Here is a 22560-nt window from a genome sequence, read left to right as displayed (position 1 = left end):
TCAAAGTGTGGGTCCTGGACCAGCAGCATCAGTTATCACTGGGAGCTTGCTAGAAAAGCAATTTTTACTTCCCCCTATTATCTCCCCAGACCTGTTGGAAAAAAAAAAACCCTGTGGCCCTGCAGTCTGGTTTAACAAGCTCTCCGGCTAATTCTGATGCAGCTGAAGTTAGAGAATTACCAGTGTGAACCTTCAAAAAATAATTGTGAAAATGAGGAAAAGGGAGCCAGGATTCAAAATGTTAATGTAAACACAAGAAGTCGGAAGTCAAAGTCTAATCTCCGAAAGGAGTGAGAAGAGTTGATGAGCAAGAAAATACAGGTAAAATATGTCCCAAATGAGCCGTGGGATTCTAAGCACATAGCTGAGTGTCCTTGGTAGGACAGTCTCTTGAGACCCGCCTGGGATTCCTGGTCAACCCATGAATACCATGCTCCCCTTGTTTATTCCTTAGCCAACACCTGAGTTACTTTCCTTTTATATCTAATTGCTCTCCAATCTAACAAGCCTTCCAGAGTCTTTTTTTTTTTTTTCCTCCAAACAAATAATATTTTGATTGATATTTGAAGAATTTGGAATTTAAACATAAACTTTTACAATGAATTAAGTTTATAAAGGCCCCATTTAAAATAATGCAAAATGTTTTATATTGATAGAATTATGACATAACATCTCTGAAGGAGAGCAAGTGCTGTGAAATAATGATAAGTTTTACATATAGCCCTGTTTCTATGTTTGCAATGAGGATTCTAAATATATCTGACCTATGTAAGAGAAATTGTAACATGAACAACTTTTAATATTAGTAACGATACATGAGTTTTACATAGCTTTTTACAGATTCCCATATGTCTTCATATTTATTCACCCAATCTGACCCCTAGCCACAGCAGGTCAAAAACGAGTGTGGGTTCAGCATTCGTCAGTGTTTTGCGGATATGGCTTTATAAATGTGCAAAGTTGAGAGCACTGGCATTTGGGCCTCGGCTGAGACTGTGGGGTGTTATGGTCACCCTACGACCAGGGTCTGCAGCACTTGTGAGGAGGCAGAGGAGAATGGGCAGGTGAGTCTGAGTGTGTTTCTTCTAGGGTCACAGCTGGGGTGCCATCCACAACCTCCTGGAAATATGCTCCCACCATGTAATTTTACTCTGCCTCTGAAAATCACGCTTCATCTTTCTAATTGAATAAGGCTGCATTTCATCACGCTCATTTTACATACTGTCTCCTCACATTTCAAGAGTTTAAATAACAGGCATCCATCACAACTCTGAGAAGACATATATGAGGAAGAGCAGCTTTCTGGAATCAGGTCCCGCCTCTGGAGGCATCTCCCAGCAATCAGGCTGAGACACCGCACAAGGGGTCTGTCTCACTGCTTCCCCTATGCTCACAAACACAGTAACGAGCTTCTCCGACGTATGCAATGTATGCAATCAGAACTCTGGCCTGCAGGGCAGCAGCAGCCCATGGGACCATGGCTTCCTGATTAGGAAAGTAGGAATTATTGGCCAGACTTTTTCAGCTTTATTTCAAAACCTCATTTAGTTCTTCAGCTGCTTTAAGCAATACTTGTGAAAGGAGAAACTCTATCATTTGGAAAAACATTTAGTTGATGCTCATAATATTGCTTTGGGGTGTTATCCCTTCTCGGCTGCTATGGAAGGAAGACACAAAGGAAGTTAGAGACTTAGTTCCTCTCATCACTCATTCAGTGAATAACTCTGAGTACCTACAATGTACAAGATAATGTAGAATATGGAGCTGTGGATCCTATCCTGAACCTGTCTTTAAGGAGCATGGAATATAATAATAGTGATAATAACGCTAGTCTGGTGGCAAGTCCTCCCTAGAACCACATCCTACAGCGTGTACGATCAATGGAGAGGTCATGCTAAAATCACATAAAATCAGTGCAGAGGTCAAGAATCTCAAGTGGTATAGGGTCAGGGCAGAAGGCTTTAAAGGTGAAACTTAGGATAGAGGTGCTTCCACGGAACAGTGTGTATTACTGTTAGAATAGCTCCATTGTCTGTTTAAAAGACATTTCTAACTAAAATGCTTTAAAATAAATAAGAAAAAAACGCACATCAATTGTAACTGCAGGGCAGCTGCATACAGTGTGGGAATTGTCCATATACAGCTCCTGGGGGCCCCATTCATATAGATTGTTCTGTGTCCTGCAGTGTACAACCTGTACAGATGTATGTGGTAGCTCTATGTGAATCCTTCTACAAAAAAAAATACAAACAGACTTTCTTTGAAAAGATGGTTTATACCTCTTAATGAAACTATCCACAATTTGGGATTTGTTTACAGCCAAACCAGATTTTAGGCAATTTTTCCAGATACGATATGACAAAATTTCTCTACTATCAATTTTTATGAAATGCCCTGGTCCTTACTTTTAGTTATAGTCAACCTCTCATCTCTCCAGATAACCCAACTGGGAAAACTACTTCTGGGCTTTCCTCTCAGGGTCAATGCTCATGACCCTGAGCATTTTTTTTTTTTCTTCATCAAAAAACTTTTCTGTTTTATATGACATTCCCTTGTCACATTTTTCCCTACTTGAAAATCGTAAAACTAGTTCATATTAGAGTACTGCAGATGTCAGTGTGCTTTATAAATACCCCAGATAATATACATGATTTGGACAAAGTGATCTTCTCCAAAAAGGACTTTAATTCTTCTATCCTCAGGTTGTGATTTTTTTTTTTTCAAAAGCAATTTTCTGTCATAAGCTTTGTCTTCTGATCCTAGATCCAAATTTGGAAGTTTCCATTCCTTACCCTTGGGGTCATTCTCCCCAGGAGCTCTCCTCAGTACACACTTCCAAGTTTAAGTAATCCCCCATCATAATCCTTTGGAACACAGCTTGAATAAAGGAGCCAGTTGGTAAAAGGAGACTCTTCTAGAACAGTTGGTGATCACTTTTGGAACTCCAAGTCCTGTGGAGTGGAAGGGAGAGGAGTAGAGGTGAAACTGAGGCACCCCAAGTCAAACGGGAGGGGTGTGACAAGTCGCACAAATACAAGTTGCTTAAAGCATTCTTAAGAGAGTAAGATCTAGAATTTCTCTTATGATTCCAATTTATAAATGGAACTTTTCTATCAGACGTGTGTGCACACTCTCAATGCACATAAATACTTACTTCCCAAGGAGACACATTAGTTCTTTGTCTAAACCCCTAAAGAGGAAAATAAATCTTTTTAAAGTGACTGTAGTTTGCAATGCCACCTCTTTTTAGTGGAGTTAGATTTTCCACATTATTATGTAGAGAAATAGAATTCCTGTCCTACCTGGTTTCTAGAAAGTAGAGCCTCAGGAAAATGATTATAGAGGGAGTAGACCTATCATTTTATTAGAGTTTAATCCCATGGGATGGGCAAGAGAGATAAAGGAGTGAGACAGGGCAGGAGGGTCAGCATTCTCTAGAATACCTTAGGGAGATAACAATCATTAAATGCAACCAATTGCTTAATTCTATAGAAGAAACTGGGTCTTAGGCTCATCCACTGGAGAGAAAAAATGTATCTGCTGTTCCTGTATCCCACTTGTCAAAATTTACCTCACAGGGAGTTAATTTCCACATACTTTTGGATTGTGCATGTGTGGAGACTAGATGGGGTTCTGTGATGACTTTAATATTTATTTATTTATTTATTTGGCTGCATCAGGTCTTTGTTGCGGTGCATGGACTTCTCTCCAGTTGTGGCATGTGGGTTTTCTCTTCTCTAGTTGTGGTGCGGATTCCAGAGTGCATGGGCTCTGTAGTTGCGGCATGTGGGCTCTCTAGTTGAGGCGTGCGAACTCAATAGTTTTGGCACGAGGGCTTAGTTGCCCGACCAGGGATTGAACCTGCGTCCCCTGCATTGAAAGGTGGATTCTTTACCACTGGACCACCAGGGAAGTCCCTATGATGACTTTAATATCCAAACTTGGGACAGGAGGCAAGAGGGGCAAGAGGCAGGGCACTGATGGCGGTGCTTATGTGAAGTAGTGGAGCACAGATGTCAGTGAAGTGAGGAGAATCTAAAGTGGTCCACAAGAGTATCTGATACAGTCTCTGAATTTCCCCTGCTTCTAAAGATTGGTCTCCTTGGACTCGAGACCAATTAGGAATTAATTTATTACTATACCATGCGTAATATATTTTTCCTTGCTCTCTCCCCTTCCTCCCAACCCTCCTTCCTTCTTTTTTTTCTTTGTGTAAAAGAATACATGTCAGTATTTTTACACACTCACACACACACACGAACAACCCAAATGGTACCAAATGCATTATATGAAAAGTATTCTCTAGCCAAGTTCTACTCCTAAAAGAACCTCTTTTAAAATATTTTTAAAGAAAAAAGAATTTACCAAATTAAAAAACAAACAGCACATTGTCATTGTTTAAAATTCAAACAAGAATGAAAATGATAACAAAGAAAGTTAAAATATTACTTTGAATCCTGCCACAGAGAAATTACCATCATTAACATTAGGTGAATAGCTTTCTAGATAACACTATAATATACAATATATGATATGATATGATATAATATAATATATAATATAGAGGTGGAGATAGGTAAATATACAGTTAAATAAGTGATAAAGTTTATTAAACAGGATAAGGTTTATTATTTTTAATTAAATTATTACATTTAGTTTCTCTCAATTTTTACAGAAGAAAAAGAAATCCAACCGAAAGGATAGCACAAATAAATATGAGGATTTTATAAATACTCACATAAGTATTTTTTAACCATAAGAAATATATTTATTTTAAATATTGTAAGATCTCTCTCTGTATGTAAAAATAAGAGAATGTGAAACCCAGTAAGAATTTGCAGTGATTATATTTTTAAAACTTTATGCTTAAATTTTATACTCTACCAATTAACTCTCTACTGTGAAAGATGACAAAATTAGCACTCTCACATTTTTTCACCTTTTTTGTCTTTTTTCCCAGTTTTCATTGTTATATTATTTTTTTACAACTTCAAGGTTTATAACAACCATAGTCTGTTCAGTAACCATAATTCTCACGCTTATGTAAGCTTACCTCTATATTTGCTTCTAGGAGTTACATTTTCTGAGTTCTGGCATGCTTAGAAACATCTGCTGTCTTTATGCTTATGGACAAAACAAGTTGGATAGGATATTCTTAAATCCCTTTTTTCCCCTCAGATCTCTGTAGGCTCTGCTCCATGGTCTTCTGTATTGACTATTAAGCTAACTAAGTCTTCTTAAGTCATCTTTTGATTGACTGGATTTGTTTGTGAAATGTCTTTTCTTTTTAAGGAGAGCCCTTGGACACCTTTACCTGATCTCTTTGGTATCTGAGAATGTTAAACTATTGGCTTGAAAGTTAAGGAACATCAGTGACTATTGTTCCCCCCAAATTCAGTGCCTTTATCCTCACTTAAAGAGTTGCTTCAATCTTCCTGTTGCAATAATTATATAACTTTGTTTATTGATTCCCAGATGCTTTGTGGTTATTACCTCCTTAATGACATTCTCATAATAATCCTGCATAGACCATGCTGTCTTCCTCACTTCATTAATCAAGAAGTTGATGTTAAGAGAGGTTAATAATTCCCAGGGTCACAGACAAGTAGTGGAGCCCAGCTGTGTATACAGTTTGTTTCCAGTGTCTCCCCTCTTTATTCCCTGCCATACCGCCACCTTCTCCTAGATGTGGATGGTCTGGAGATGAGCCAGGCATGAGGCAATGTGAGGCATGGTCAGCATGGTGGATGGAAAGGAAAGGAAAGATGATTTGTCTTCTAAATTCTATTACCAGACATGTAAATAAAATAGTATTTCCAAGAATTCTCAAATCACAAATAAATAATACTAGTGAAATTAGAGGATATTTCTTAGCCCTATACCCTATGGAAGATTTCTTTAAAGGTTGACAGTTTCTTGGAATTCTCATTGCTGGCATACTGTACTTTGCTCTATAAAGTTACCGTAAAAAATATCTTCTGTTTAGGAAAATTAAAGGAGATCCATACTCTCATGACAGCTTCATTATCTTGAGTCCTATTTAAAAGCTGTAGTATTTGATATCCATTGTTATGAACTCTCCTTTGGGATTGGTATTTAAAATATTCCTTAAACCTAATCAATTCATATGATTCTACACTAGACCAAACTCAGTCACCTTCAGTCAAATGGTGAAGTGGTGAGCATGTATGAGCAGACTTCAGAAAAGCTAGAACAGTGACCATATTTACATGTATAAAATCTGATAAGAGAAAGAATGGTTTGTATATCACAAATGAAATCCACAGCCCTGGTAGATTGGGGCCAGTTTCATCACTGATGGCCTCAGGGGAATGTAGAAATATTAAAATGATGTGCAAAAACCAAAAGGATCTCTTTCTCACTCAGTATATTTAGAAAGGGCTGCCTGGGTCTTCAGGATGAACTTGAGGGCAGCCTGATAGTGATGAATGTTTTTCTCTGCCCTCTGTGATCTACCAGGGCACTTACCCTCTCTATTACCCCTTAGCACCTTATCAATGGGTGGCATTAATTCTTTAATAGATTAATTTCTTACTTATTAACATCCACTACTATATGTTAGCTCTGGAAGGGACCATAGTCCACCTTGTATACTTCTTGGCACATAATAGGCATTCAATAAATATTTGTGAAGTATTGTATTTCCTGTAAGTCTTGTCTTCTGAACTAAAATATAAACTATCAGAGGACAGAGTTCAAAGTTTATATTCTGAATGGTCCATTGGACCCAATAATGCTGAGCAGAAAGCAGGATCTCAATGATGATTTGTTATATTGAGTTGAATTAAATCATGTGGAGTGTAAAAGGCTGCCTTCCTGCCTGCTGGCTCTGTGCTTCCATAGGATTTTGTACCTGCCTTTTTTATAGCCTCTAATCAACTCTATTTTAACTTTTTGTTCCTGTATCCAGCTGTCTCTGAACATTTTATATCTTCTGAGGGAAGTATTTATTTGTCTTTTTAAAAATTAAGGTGTAGGGCTCCCCTGGTGGCGCAGTGGTTGAGAGTCTGCCTGCCGATGCAGGGGACACAGGTTCGTGCCCCGGTCCGGGAGGATCCCATGTGCTGCGGAGCAGCTGGGCCCGTGAGCCGTGGCTGCTGAGCCTGCGCGTCCGTAGCCTGTGCTCTGCAACGGGAGAGGCCACAACAGTGAGAGGCCTGCGTACCGCAAAAAAAAAAAAAAAAAAAATTCAAGTGTAGTTGATTTACAATATTGTGTTAGCTTGGATGTATAGCAAAATGATTCAGTTGTAAAAATATATATGTACATATTTTCAGATTATTTTACATTATAGGTTATTATAAATTATTGAATATAGTTCCCTGTGCTATATAGTAAATCCTGTTGCTTATCTATTTTACGCATAGTAGTATGTATCTTTCAATACCATACTCCTGATTTATTCCTCCCCCCCTCCCTTTCCCCTTTGGTAACCATAAATTTGTTTTCTATGTCTGTGAATCTGTTTCTGTTTTTGTTTTCCCCATAAAATTACATTGAACATTTTTATTCCTGGAGCTTTCCATATGGCAAAGAAAATCCTAACATTATTACATAAGGCATATTTATGCCTAAAACATGTGAGCCTACAAATTAACATAGTACTGTAAAACTTTCTAGGTCAATTGATAGTTTGCTAATATCCCTATATGAAACAGTTTCTTAAATGTTGAGTATTCTTACAAATTATGTATTGTATCACTCAATATTTCATTGACAAACAGAAATAACATACTGATTAAATCAGCGTTCTGGAGTTATAGTCTGTAATAATGATATAAATTTAAAATACCTGAAGAACGTTAATTTGTATTTCATTTCAAAAGGAAAGTGTGAAATTAATGAACACTTGGGCAATAGGTACTGCATCCCTATCTCTAAAATTAACTGATTTGGAAGTAGTGTATTCTTATGTGAACTAAGCATTAGGCTTATTTTGAAGATCTGTAACTGGTAGACATACTTTGGAAATAAATGCCAAAGAAAGTAAAATATAAGACTATTTTCTCTGGGAATAAATTTAAAAGTACAATCTACCTATTAACCACCTTTGGTAGATCACTAGTTGCACTTACCTCAGTTTTGTACTCGACTTTTTTCCATTTTTCCCAGGCATATGATCATCTGAAATAAAAGCTATATTTTTCATCCTTCCTTGCAGTTAGGAAGGAGCATTGTGACTAAGTATTGGCTAATGAAATTTAAATTAGGCAGCAGCCTTCTCTCTCACTGTCCTCCTTGCTGGCCAGAATGTTGATGTGAGGGATGGAGCTTGAACAGCAATCTTGGATCATAAGTTGGAAGCCAAGTGCTGAGGTTGATAGAGCAACACAGAAACTTTGAGATACTTAACTCTGAAATTCTTTTAAGTGAGAGGGAAAACTTTCTTTCTTTCTTTTTTTTTTTTTTTTTTTTTTTTTTTTTTTTTTTTTTTTTTTTTTTTGTGATATGCGGGCCTCTCACCGCTGTGGCCTCTCCCGTTGCGGGGCACAGGCTCCGGATGCGCAGGCCCAGCGGCCATGGCTCACGGGCCCAGCCGCTCCGCAGCACGTGGGATCCTCCCGGACCGGGGCACGAACCCGTATCCCCTGCATCGGCAGGCGGACTCCCAACCACTGCGCTACCAGGGAAGCCCTCTTTCTTTTTTTAAAGCCACTGTTATTTGGGGTTTTAGTTTTATGCTGCTGTATTTAATCTTAACTGAGACACATTTCAATTGTTGGCATTTTACTCCTTTATTAGAAATTATAAATGAGAAATTATTTCAACACCTGAAGACCAAGATACAACAGAAGACTCCATAGGCTCAAGATATTGAGACATCCTAGAAAGAGTTTTCTGTAAAGTATATCTATTCCGTGGCATGGCAATATCATTCTTCTTGAAAAAGTTTACTGGACAGACAATCATTTCTGCCATCACATATATAAACAATTTGTGTATAATGCACTCCTTGTTGTGACTTTACCTACAAATTCTACCCAAACTACATTTTTGCAAAGATTTTGGGGGTACCTAGTGCAAGAATGAGCATGATAATTTTCCACAGTGAGATGACCGTTGGTATGAAAAGCTGCTAGATTTGTAAAGACTTTATCAAACACATCATGAAAATTGGTAGCTTCTAAAACCCAACCTGTGAAGACTGAATTTGCATCTGAAATAATGATGCAGTCAAATTTAATCCTTGTTCTTTCTTATAAAGTTTAAAAGTTCCACCATCCCTGGAGTGAAAGGCATTGATATCATTGCTCTTTTCATTTCATCTTCTCTTACACCTTCATCTCCCAAATACTTAAAGACTCTGCCCATTAATTCTGTCCAAAATCCTTTTTCATAAGACTCTTGTAGTTCAGTAGAAAGCTTTTTCTCTGGAGCACATTGTACAATCCAGGTGTCACTATTATCATCTATGATTGTATTGTCAAAGTCAAAAACCAACAAAATTTTCATGGTTCCAGAAATAGATTTGGGTTACCCCAATTTAGTATTTCCAAGACAATTAATCTGATTTCAACATGGAGCTTAGGTTAAACAATCATAACAATCTTCAGTTTTAAACACCAGCCAGTTTCTAACCAACATTACTCTTACTCTATATGCAGGGGGAAAGTCTTCTGGTTCCAAGCAAAGGAATGGAGACTTCTTAACTCCAGCATTATTATGATGGATCATCTGATAGTAAACCTTCCCCCTGTGAGGAGGTCTGTGGGTCACACATGCCAAGCCTAGGCCTTGCTCTCCTACACACCTGCCAGGTCCATCCTGAAACCAGGGGCAGGGACCTAGTCGGGTGTCCTTCCCCGGGAGGCACATGTTGGATGCTGATGGGAGTGCCAGGCCAGGCCCGGCCGGGTCCCCAGGGCTCATCACTGACCCAGGCCAGAGATCCACAGGCGTTCTGGCCTCAGCGCCGCTCCCGCGGACTCTCCTGTTCTGTTTTGTGTATAGATTCATTCGTATTATTTTTTAGATTTCACATATAAGTGATATCATATAATATTTGTCTTTGATTTATTTTACTTAGTACAATAAGGTCCATCCATATTGCTGCAAATGTCAGTATTTCATTCCTTTTTTACGGCTGGGTAATATTCAATTGTGTATATATATATATATATATATATATACATATATATGTATATATATATCATATCTTCTTAAACCAATCACCTGTTGATGGGCACTTGGGTTGTTTCCATGTCTTGGGTATTGCAAAGCGCTGCTATGAACATTGTGGTATATGTATCTTTTAGAATTAGAGTTTTCATCTTTTCTGGATATATGCCCGGGAGTGGGATTGCTGGATCATACAGTAGCTCTATTTTTAGTTTCTTAAGGAACCTCCATACTGTTTTCCATAGTGACTGCTCCAATTTACATTCCCACCAACAGTGTAGGAGGGTTCTGTTTTGAGAGAAGTAGGGATATATCATTCTTTTTTGAATAATTTTGGATGCAGCAAATGATGAATAAAGAAAAGGAGCTAACATTCTATTAATTGGCTATTATGGCAGGCTTGTGGCTGTGCTATCTGCTTTACATATGTTAATTCAGTTAATCTTCCCAAATCCTTTGACGTTAGTAATTTAATATTCATTGTATAGTTGGCAACACTAAAACTTGATTGTTTGCCCTAGATTATATGTCTGGCAAGGCCCAGACCAGACTTGGAAATCTTATCTTTCCAACTCTAAAGCCCTTACCATTCTTACTGTGCTGACTCACTTTTGCATAATTTAATGAGCTAACTAATGGGAACAGCTAAGTGGAGCTCTTCTCTCTACCCCACAGTAAAGTCTGGATACTTAGGATGCTCTCACAAGGGAATCATTTTCATATCAAACCGATTTGTTTAAGCAATACTGCTTACTCCTATCTATCAAGACTGCTTTATTCAAGTATATCCTTCCCAAGGTTAGTAAAGTTAGGTGGAGTAGGATACTGCACCAGAGAAAATTTATGTTTTTAATCCCTTTTTCAGTGAGATATATGCCAGAAAACTCAAAATCACTAAATATAGCTCACCTTACTCCACCAGCCCTCAGCCCCAGAGGTTAAGTGTAGACAACTTATAACAGTTGGGCTCCCTCCTTTAGAAAGGTAAATCACCTTTGAGTAAAGAGGGTAACTTCCCTCAGAAGGGTAGAGATAAGGCCTCCTGCAGTCCCTGTAACAACTCCTGTTGAGAGGGGTACTCGGTAGATCCATTGCCCAGGGAAAGGGGATGTCATAAGACTCTTGAGGTTTTGGAATTTAAAAGGAAAGTTGTACGCCAAGGAGAGATGGAGGAGAGTCACTCCGGGTCTGTCAGGTGATGGGTGCTTTAATATACCAGCCTTTAAACCAGATTAGAGCTACTCATGGACAAAAAGAGTTTTAAGAGTATCAATTTCTAGATCCTTAGTTTCCAGATGTATATGGATTTTATTCCCTAAAATGTATCTGCCTGAGAATTTACCTATGCTCAAAACAGTGCTCCTTCCACTTTATAAAAGAAAGGCATATTCCTTACCCGTCACCATCCCAAATCTTACAAAAGTCCACAGCCTCAGGTGTTAAGAAAATCTAGCATCTAAGGGGAAGGCTCCTTTAATAAGTAAGGCACTGTAAACCCTCAGGGTTTATGTTTGTGATAAGGTTGATAGACTTGTTAGAAAGAAAGAATTTGGGGCTGGTTTTGGATTTCTGATTTCAGATATACGGTAGAGTGGGATGGTGAGACTAATTACGATATTCATTTAGTGATTTTTCTACCCTTCAACTATTGTCAAAGAATGCATTCCTCTTAAGGCAGAGTCCTGCAGGAGCAAAGAAAAGAGAATATCGTTAAGAAGCACTGAACATGAAAACTGTCTTTTTTCCATGCTTTAGAAGTAGGCATTTCTTTCCAGTTCTTATCAACACTTGTGATCTGTAATGTGCTGGAGAGAAAAGCACCTTCAATCAGACAAAGAATTAGAGATAGTTTTAAACGATTTGGAATGTGTTCCAGAATTACAAAAATTTCAGGTTATATTCAACAAAATCTACCAATTAATAAATGAAAATATTAATTACATAATAAATAAATTGAAAATTAATTACATGAAAATATACTTACAATATTTGAAAATATAAAACATAGTACCAAAAAGATTGTTTGAAAGATTTAATGAAATTAACATTTAATTTTCCAAAAATTTTCTAAAAATATTAGGTTATACAGGTGCCTATAAATGAAAGAATAAAAAGTATTAAAGTTATGTCTTGGTAAAGTGAGGTAGGGAAGAAAACCTGAGTAGCAAATCCTTTTGGAACTGCAGTGGTTTTCCATTGTTTCTTTTCAATAGCCAAGGAGTAGGATATTGAAGTTTCCTTCCGTGAGGCAGCTGGATTAATTAGGAAAGAAAATGAATTTAGCTGTGTTTGCATCCTGTGTTAGGAGAGCGAGAGGTATTCTGTTACATAAATAGAGGGAGTTATCAGTTAATCCACTGGCTCTATGGAATAAGGGCTTTCTAAATATTCAGGAGTTTTGGTACCTGGTGAATACCTAATTAAGGCATTAAAGAAAAACAAACCTTTTCAATCTTCTACTCCACAAATACTCTGAATGTCGACCATGCAGAGTTTGTCCCAGACTCTGGTGGTATAGCACGGCCCATTACATACAGCCTCAGTCTACAGAGACCCCCATTCAGTGGGCAGAGTTAAGACAATGAACGGAAGAGTAAATAAATATGATTATTTAAGATTGTGGTATTCACTGTGAGGTATCTAATACAAGGAATTAGGGTGAGGATTGACTGGGTGAGGTTGGAGGGGTGACTTTGACATGGGCAGTCAGAGAAGTTGAAAGCAGGGCTGAGCCCTCTGTGACATGAAGTAGCAGCTAAGTGACAACCTCTAGATGAAGGGAAAAGGAAGAAACTCTTGAGGTGGGGATGGGCTTGCACACTTAGTCAGCCCTACATCTTAGATGATAAGAAGTGCCTTCCATCTCAACGGTTTTTAACAATTGACACAGACGTCACAGACCCTGAGATTTCTGCGTTCCATAACTTGTCTTCACTGCTCACACTGTAAGAAGTATTATTTCTAGAATCATTCATTATTATTTCTGACTTAGAAACAAAGTAAGACACATTGTTTTATGATTTCTATGTCTTTCCATCACCTACAATTTGGGGATCAATGTCCTATTTCTGGCCAAACTACTTTATTCCACTTCTGTAGAGAGAATGGATAGTAAAACAAACCTTTGAACATCGATATTTTAACCGAGTAGGTTCTGGGAAGAAGAAGGATTTGAGAACCTAAAACAAAGATCAAAATATCTGGGTAGTTGATTCTTTCCCTTGAGAAAGACCTCTTAGAAATATTTTATATCTGCTGTATTACAGCTTCCCACATACTGGAGGAATTGATTGTTGTAAACTATTGTGGCTCTACCACAAGGCAAGCTGAGACCTTGTGATGGGCGGGCGGGGAGGAAACATCAGCAACATATGGGCTGGGAGGGATTTTCAGTGCTTTGTGTTTGCCCCTTGCCCAGGCATGGTGGAGGGTAGTTAGCAATCCACATCAGTGTTTAGGAGTCTGAGAAACCTCATGATGGTTCTGGACTCACAGCGTCTAGGCAAGTTGATATGGTGGGTGGGGCATTGCAGCAGGAATTTTTAGTAGTGACAAGGATCAGCTGAGTTATTTCTAACATCACAGGAAGGTGATTTTGCAGATAGAAAGGACTATTTATTAAGCAAATTTTAATTTAATATTCAAATTATTAATGTTATAAAATTCAAAGCCTAGATAAAAATCCTTTAAGTGTGCATATATTTCTTAACTTCTTTAAATATATAGCAACTTTTGAGTGGAACATTTCTTTTTCTTTGAGAATTCCAGTGGAAATCTTGAAGTGGAAAGCAATAGAGATGTGCTATAGTCATCCATGTGGGGCTGACTAAAAAGAGAGCAAAAACTGATCTGGGACTTTTGTCTTCACTGTCCCTTTCCATCAGTTAAGATAGGAAAATAAATTATGGAAAGATAGAATGGAGGAAATTCCTATGGGTAAAGAGGCTTTAGAATTTCCTTCTCTCTCTTACTTAACTGGTCCAAGTGAGGGGGGCTCAAAGAGTCTACTTGTAGAGGTCAAGAGTGTCTGCAAGGAGGGGACACTGGCATCTTAATCCCTGGTTGGAAGTTTGCTGAGTGCAGAGAATCCACTGTGTGGTTTGTGGTCAAAGAGCTCTCTGGAGAACATGACACGTGTGGCTAGCAGCCTGGAGGAATTCTGCAGGCTGGAGGTGAGCTATATGATGACAGAGCAAGGAGAGAGCAGACACAGGAAAAACCCCATACTCCCACAGTCTAGCAAGGCAAGGATGCATCTGCAGAATGAATGTTTAGGAAACAGTTATGGCTGAAGCCAAATTGAAAGATGTTCTGCACAAAAAGTGCCTGTGGAGCACTGCAAGAATCCTGCCCTTGCGCTGAGGTTGAAAGTAATTCACGTCACCATTTGATATTTTTCAGATAGTCTCTTTATGGACTGAATTTTCCATCCCCCCATCCCAAATAACTATACAACTCTGTGGTCATCTTCTTGACAGGAATCGAAAGGGAGACCTGTAATACAGTTTCGGGTGCCCTATAGTTTGATGCAGACTCTTAATCCAGCAGCTGTCCAAGAGAGAGGCCAACCCCCACAGGGAGAGGCGGAGAAGAGATAGGTCTTGGATCCTGTGACCCTCAGGGAAGGAGGCTGGGTTTCACAGGAACAGAAGAGTGAATATGAGGCTCTGGTCTTCTAAGTTATGGTCTTCAAGGCTTTTTTTCCCAGCCTGATTCCAATGTTCTGCTCTCAGAATATTCTTTTCTAATTGTAGATTTTGGGGGGGGGGCGTTGGGCTGGCAATGATTTTGCTAGTTGTTCCTTTATAGTCGATTTATGTTGCTTATCAAGAGCTATATCAACTATTTTTCAGTTTAGTGATAAAAAATGTGATTGCTAGAATATGTCAGCATCTCTTTGGGTACAGGCTGCAAATAAACAAACATTGCTGGGTTCTGATTGGCTAGAAGTAGAGTGTGATTCACTTGTTTTGTATATCCTATCAGTGATGAAAATCCTAGGTCTATAAGCTGAGGTGACCACTGTGACATAAAATAATTTTGCTTTATATTTTAATAGCACATAAACATTTTTTATTTTAAAAAATCTGATAATAGTCACTTCAACAGATTCTGCCCTAAAAAATCACTTCCTCTAGAAAAGACTAAATACGTATACCTGTATATTGTATAGTTTATGGAAACCACAGCTACGTGAATAAATACGGATAGTTTCAAACTCAATAGTACTTTGCATTCTTATGTTAAATTTGAAAGTGGGGAACGGGAGCTGCAAGCATTCATCAGAGCCTGTCATGGTCCTATGCAGGAGTCCCTTAAAGTATACCTATTTTTAGGACATTAAGGGAGAAATCTGGGTGGTTAATAGGTTGGTGGAAATAAGATTGGCCAATAAGGGTACTTCTTGTTGGTAGGTACCAAGAGAAACTTTACTGACTTAGAAAACCAGACCAGTTCTACACTCTGCACACTGATTGGTTCATTCCTTGTTATATATTGCCAGGTATAGCTTGGGATTGGGACAGTCTGGACCCAGATGGCTTATGTGATGAAATTCCTCCGTGCTGGCAGACAACAAGGATTGAGAAAAGAGAGGAACTATTAAACATAAAAAAGAATTGTAGCAGTTTGTAGCAAAGCAAGTGACAAAGAAGATAGAATTATAAAAGCAAATAGAATTGTAAGACTCTAGCTTGACATCATTGTTAACTTTATCAGTATGAGAGGATTGGTGCCTTTTTCCAGGATAAAGGAGGGAAGTGAGAAGTTCCTCAACTGGGGACAATAGCTCAGTTTTTTGTTTTTTGGGGTATGCAGGCCTCTCACTGCTGTGGCCTCTCCCGTTGCGGATAAGAGGCTCCGGACGCGCAGGCTCACCGGCCATGGCTCACGGGACCAGCCGCTCCGTGGCATGTGGGATCCTCCCACCCCGGGGCACAAACCCGTGTCCCCTGCATCGGCAGACTGGACTCTCAACCACTGCGCCACCAGGGAAGCCCGCTCAGTTTTTATAGACTTAAAAAATTTTTAAAGTTTTTCATGAAGAAATATTTATGGCATGGAATCTCTGTTTTGTTTAAGGTTTTGTGATTTTCTTACACTTAAAGCCATTGTATTAATCTGGAATGTATTCAACTGCAAAATACAGAAGAGCTAGTTAGCTCTAGATGAAAAACCTAAAGGAATATTTGCCAAACATAATGAGTAGTTTGGCATTAAGAGTGCAGGGTAGGAGGGTTTAATAATGACCTTGGGAACCTAGGCTTCTCTCATATCTCTACTCCACCACACTTAGTTTGTTGGCATTTATGCCTATGCATGTTGCTTCATGGGCATTGGAAGCTGCCATGTCTCCAGGCTTCATGACTGTATTCCAGACTGAAGAACTGGCCTTTATAATTGTCAGGCAAAGGAGGAGGGTATTGAAAGTGCAAGTTGCATTAGTCCATCTTTAATGTTGACTCATAGCCATTCTAAGGATACCTATTATATAAGCAATTATTAGATAACACAATATGTTCTAAATTATTAATATTTCTCATCTCCCAAATATAGTAATATGAGAACCAGTGGTTTTAGATCTTACTTGCTTTTAGCCTAATTTATCTTAGATTCAGCCCAGTTTTTCCTATAGCAGTTAAATTCTATTGTGTATGCCAACTCCAGTCAGTTGGACGGGCTGCCAAGACTGCCATGTAAAAATGGATTCTGAGGTTGCCCTGAGCCCTGGCAGGAAAGTAGACCTTGATATTTGCCATGAGGGAAAATGTTTGCCCATGGGCTGTCTGTTCTTCCTTTTCTGTAAAAGCTCTTATATTACAGAAAGGAAGGCCAAGTACACGGTCAATGAAACATGTTTCTTTAAGATTAAGAAATTTAACTAGTCTTTGGGATATTATCATAACTTGTATATTCTGACTAAGTAATGTGCAAATGAGTGAAACCTGGCATGTTACCTAGGTCGACGTTTACACTGTCATTCTCATAACTGGTTATCAGGTGAAACAAAGCTTTATGCCCAGAACAGCAGCTTTCAATTTCTACCCAAAGGTAGTTCTACTCAAGGTTATCTGTTCATCTAAATGAACATTCATATTCCCTTGTATTAATCTACTTGGGTTACCATAACAAAATATCATAGACTGCATGGTTTTAAACAACATAAATTAATTTTCTCATATGCCTGGAGGCTGGAAAGTCTAGGCTCAGGATGCTGGCAGGGTTTCACTCTGAGGCCTCCTCTCTTGTCTTGCAGGCAACATCCATCTTGCTGTGTGCACGTGCAGAGACAGAGTGAGAGCAAAATTTCTTGTGTCTCTTCTTATAAGGACACTAATCCTACGGTGTCAGAGATCCACACTTATGACCTCATTTAACCTTAATTGCCTCCTTAAAGGCCCTATCTTTAAATAGTCATATTAGGGATTAGGGCTTCAACATATGAATTTTAAGGGCTACAGTTCAGTCCATAGCTTCCCTATAAGATATAATTACAGTGAAGTTACAATCCTAAAACAGAAACCGTATTTTTTTATTCTAGGTTTAATAAAATATTTTTGTATTAAACTGTGTCATAAGTCCTGGTATCCTCTATCCAGAGAATGTTTGAGGTCTTTAGAAAGATTTATGAAGAAGCATAAAAAGCAACCCAAATACACTTTTCAGTAGAGTCCTGTTTTTGGCCAGAATTATTCCTGAGAGGTCACCAAGAATGATAAATATCAGCAGTCCAAAGTTTAAGTTATTTTCTTCCACATAAACTTTAGTCAGTTTTATGATTTTTAACTCTTGTTTTAATTAGACATCAGAGAATATTGAAAGAATATTGAAAGCTCCCTCTAATGAGCTTTTTTTTTTTCTTTCATGGGAGATGACTCAAGTAATAGGGCTTGCCAAGTGTATATCTGCTCTTGATCAAGGAGACAATTCTGAGCTATTTAATATAATAATTAAAACAGGATATAAGCAAGGCACGTTGATAAACTGATCATTGTGATTTAACAGAAAAAATATGGAACTAGAAATTTAGGAGAAAAAAAAGTTTAACTTCTGATTGTCTCTAGTCTCCTGGGATAAATCCTAAGAAAGGAATGCCCAGTACAAAACTGGCAAGATCCTTGGATTGGAAGGCAGAAGATCTGAGTTTGAATATATCACCACTTCACTTTTCTGAGTCTCAATTTCTTTGTGAAATAGGACAACTGATTTCTGCCTAAAAGTATGAGTATATGAGTATGTATATATTTAGAACTGGGACAGCCATATTATTGGTATGAAATAAATTTGTATGCGATGTTAAGTCCTGTATGGGCAGATATGTGTTGAACTAATAATTGTGGCTCCAACACACTTTTGATTTTTGATTAAATACACACTAAAGAATGTTTGCTGAATGAATGAATGTGTCATAGACAAGTGGCTTATCACCTTGTTGTTTTTCCTCCAATATTCAGAGTTTGCCCTAAGTGATCTTTCAGCTCTTTTTGTTTATAATAATTTGATTCACAATTCTTATGAGTCGTCTGAGGGATCAGCAGTGAAAGATCTCATCTTAGGCAAGGCAAGGTTTGTGCCAATGGATAAGCCACTAACACTCCAAGAACATGGGCAACAATTTTCTCTTTTTGGATTTCTTCTGTCAAAATTACAGAATTAGTGCATGTTTGTTGAAAGTGTTAACAAAGCCAGTCCTGTATAAAAATTTTAAGGATAAAAGAAAGTCTTTCTTTCCCCCGCTTTTACCCTCCTTCATATCCTATTTTCTAGGAAAAAGTTTGATGCATATTTTTTCATCTCTCTCTCTCTCTCTCTCTCTCTCTCATTGTTTCTCTCTTATGTTCAGATGAAGGGATAGATGGATAGAATATTTTTTAATGAACTATACCAGTGTATTTATAATTTATAAAGAGAGTAACAGAGAGAAAGTCCCCAGAGAATGACTCTTCAATGTACAACTTGTTATACTATGAAACCAAAGGGTGTTTGGGACTGGGCCTGGTGAATCAGTGTTTGCCCAGAATGTCTCATCCTGGCACCCTATAATTTTATCTCATAGATGACAACATTATCTACATCCATCCTGAGCTGGCTTGATGATAATCAGTCCAGTTGACGTTGCTTCCTCCTTTTTAAACCCAAATCTGACATTAAATAATAAAATAGTTCAATAAAATTGTTCAATAAGATGGGTTGGATACTCCCTGGATTTGGCATTGGGCATAGTTACTAAACAGAGCTGAGATCTGGAAATGTAGACTTTAATCAATGAAAAAAATCCAGCATGTTTCATTATTTTAACACATTTTGCTTTTTTGTAGAGGTCAGTTTCCTGCTTTTGAAACTATAGTTACAGTTTGCTTAAATCTTATCACTTTTACAAGTTTATGTCCCAACATTATCAGAAGCTGGGGATGGCTAAGGTTTTAGAGTTTTTAATATGAAATTTTGTGCCTTGTCCTTCTGTTTCTCTTTGCCTTTTGTCATAGGGGCCTTAGAACTTTGCTCCTGGTGATTGAGATTAGAAATGGAGACCTGGGACATGGCTATACATCCTGCACATTCCTCAAAGCTTCACTTCTAAACATCTTTAATCATCATTTCTATATACCTTAATCATGTTCTAAAAATTCTAAAATTTTGAGATTTGAAATCCTCCACAATATTTTTTTAAAATTTCATTTATTTATTTATTTATGGCTGTGTTGGGTCTTCATTGCTGCATGTGAGCTTTCTCTAGTTGCGGCGATGGGGGGTTACTCTTCGTTGCGGTGCGTGGGCTTCTCATTGCGGTGGCTTCTCTTATTGCGGAGCACGGGCTCTAGGCGTGCAGGCTTCAGTAATTGTGGCATGCGGGCTCAGTAGTTGTGGCACATGGGCTTAGTTGCTCTGTGGCATGTGGGATCTTCCCAGACCAGGGCTGGAACCCGTGTCCCCTACATTGGCAGGCGGATTCTTAACCACTGAGCCACCAGGGAAGCCCCACAATATTGTCTGCATCTGGATGTGGCACAAAATTTCCTAAGTTCTGATTTTCTTTCTAAACTCATCACTGTGGATCCACATTGCTTATTTCTATCAAGATATTTGCCAGTTTCTCTAGAAAGCTGAAACAGGGTCATTCTTTGCAGGGGTAGACAAAGGGTAAATGGAGACTGGTTCATGACATACTCACCCAGGTTATCCTGTGCAGAAGTCTGCAACCTCAATGTGGCTTGTGTGTCCAGTTCCCATAACATCAATTCATTCCGAGGACCTTCCTTGGTCCAAGGATTGTATGATATAAAAGCACTTCAGCTTCTGTAAAAAAGAAAGTTGATGAGTGATATACTCTTAAGAAGCTCTGTTTTGGAAAAAGAGTAGCAAAAAAGGAAAAGGAAGAACTGAATTGATCCACATAGATAGTGACAATCTGTATCCAATTTTGGAAAAGACAGGAGTGATATTCAGCTAGTATGTACCATAATGAGATTTCCAATATTGAAATACTTCCCTGCCCGAAAGACATTTCCCTGTGGCTTTGCCTCTGGTAATTACATCTGTCTGGACAGGAAGAGGTCCTAGGGCAAAGATAGCACCTGGCTGGTGCTAGACAAAGGGAAGAGACATTAAACCCGTCATAATTTGACTATTTTCTTCTTGAATGGGGAAAAACATTACAACACCTAAGCTGAGAGAATTGGGAGAAGAGGATGTAAAGAAAGAGTGAGAGAAAATCCCAAAGACTGAGAGAAGGGGCAGGACAAATTGCTACTGTGAATATATATATCAGGGTTGCAGAGGCTTCTCTGTACTGGGAGCAGTGTGGAAATTAAGCTTTGTGCATTAAAATGCTCTGGAACCTGCAGCCCAAGCTCCCTCTGCAGTATCTGTCCTTGTTAGATAAGTTGCAAGCATTGACCACAACCAAATCTGTTCTAAAATTTTGTTATCCAACAACAATACTCGTTGGGTAGCTACAACATTTCTCAACCAGTGCTTAATAATTGGTAGCAGACAGTCAAGTTAAACACACCATTATCTGCTGCCTCAAAAAGAAAAAAAGGGAGCTGAGACAAACTGCAGGATACCTGCCAAGATGACTGGTGCAGGGCCTCAACCAGGTGGGCTGGCATTCAAGCAAAACCATTTATGGGAGGCTCGGAGCTTTTCACTCCGTGGTCTTGCTGCTGTCTTCTTCCTGAAACTTACCTGCTTTGTCTGGGTCACTTCTCAGTATCAAGGGTCCCTGCACAACATTCACCTGTGCATTCATTCAACCAACATTTACTGAGCTTCTATCAGATGTCAGCTACTAGACAATGGTTTCGGATGGGTGATGCTGGGAAGTTCACTCTGATTTGCTGTTCACTGGTGAAAATGCCTGAATGATGGAGAGGGTTTTGGTGCCAAGCCAAAGCTGGGTTTGAATACTTTCTCCAGTGTTTAGCAGCTCTGATATTTACTAATCCTCAGGCACATTAACCTCTCCGAGTCTCAATTTCTTCATTTGTAAAATGAGGGCAGTTGTACTTGGCCCATCTTGTATGGTTACTATAAGAATAACGTGACATGTATAAAGGGCTGGGAGAGAGACTGATTCATAGCTGTGACATCATAGAAGTTTACTTCATTTCCTGCTGTCTTCTAATCAATACAAGAGTCCACATCTGGATATTAAATGGCATTAAGGATAGATTCATCAACTTTAAAGTTATTCGTTTTGCCCAGAGAGTTCAAAGACTTGAAGTAATTTTTGTAACTCCTGCAAGATCTCAATTACTGTGCCATTTGAACAAATTTCTATGGAGTTGGAGGTGGTTGGCAAACACGGAAGTTAAGCAAAGAAGAGTCAATAGCCTGGGCATTTTGCCAGAGAGAAACAGAGCAAGAGAGAAAGTGTCTTCTAGACTTTGCCTTTCTTCCTTGGTGTTATTTAATCATTGTAGCTTACTGGAGTTCTCCAGTAGGCATTTATTATTGATATTAGGGTTGTTCTTTTTACTTTGCCATTCCTAGTGACACAGAACAGCTGGAAATCTGATCATTATTTGCCATTTTAAGTTCACTTAATGTTCCCTATCTCCTAGCACCCATAAATAAAGAATCAGCGTGTTTGGAGGTTTACTTCAGAGCCTCGTCTGTCTTCTGTGTCTTTAAGTATATAAAAGCTGAACTGCAGAGTCTGCATTATTCTGCAGACTTTTGGCCAGTAGGCCAAAGATAGTGAAGAGATTATCCTTCAATCTAAAACCTCTCTTAGCTCTGGCTGGGTAGGAATAGAGATTTTAATCACTGTATTGTTGACCCTTAAGTGCTACATCTTCACATGCATGAAGACAAAGCTTGTAGATGGTACCAATAACAACTGTCCACAGTCTATTCCTTTGTGTGTGTGTGTGAGTGTGTAAAAATCCTGTGTTTGAGAAGGCCCTACCATATCAG

General features: G+C 38.6%; 1 pseudogene; it reads right to left on the bottom strand.

Annotated features, from left to right (window-relative positions):
- Positions 1 to 8748: 8748 nt before the first annotated feature.
- LOC131750218 (pyridoxal phosphate phosphatase PHOSPHO2-like) lies at positions 8749 to 9520 on the bottom strand (annotated as a pseudogene).
- Positions 9521 to 22560: the final 13040 nt, after the last annotated feature.

Source organism: Kogia breviceps, chromosome 2 (assembly GCF_026419965.1).
Source record: "Kogia breviceps isolate mKogBre1 chromosome 2, mKogBre1 haplotype 1, whole genome shotgun sequence".
NCBI classification, from domain to species: Eukaryota; Metazoa; Chordata; class Mammalia; order Artiodactyla; family Physeteridae; genus Kogia; species Kogia breviceps.
This window is presented reverse-complemented; position numbering and strand designations above follow the sequence as displayed.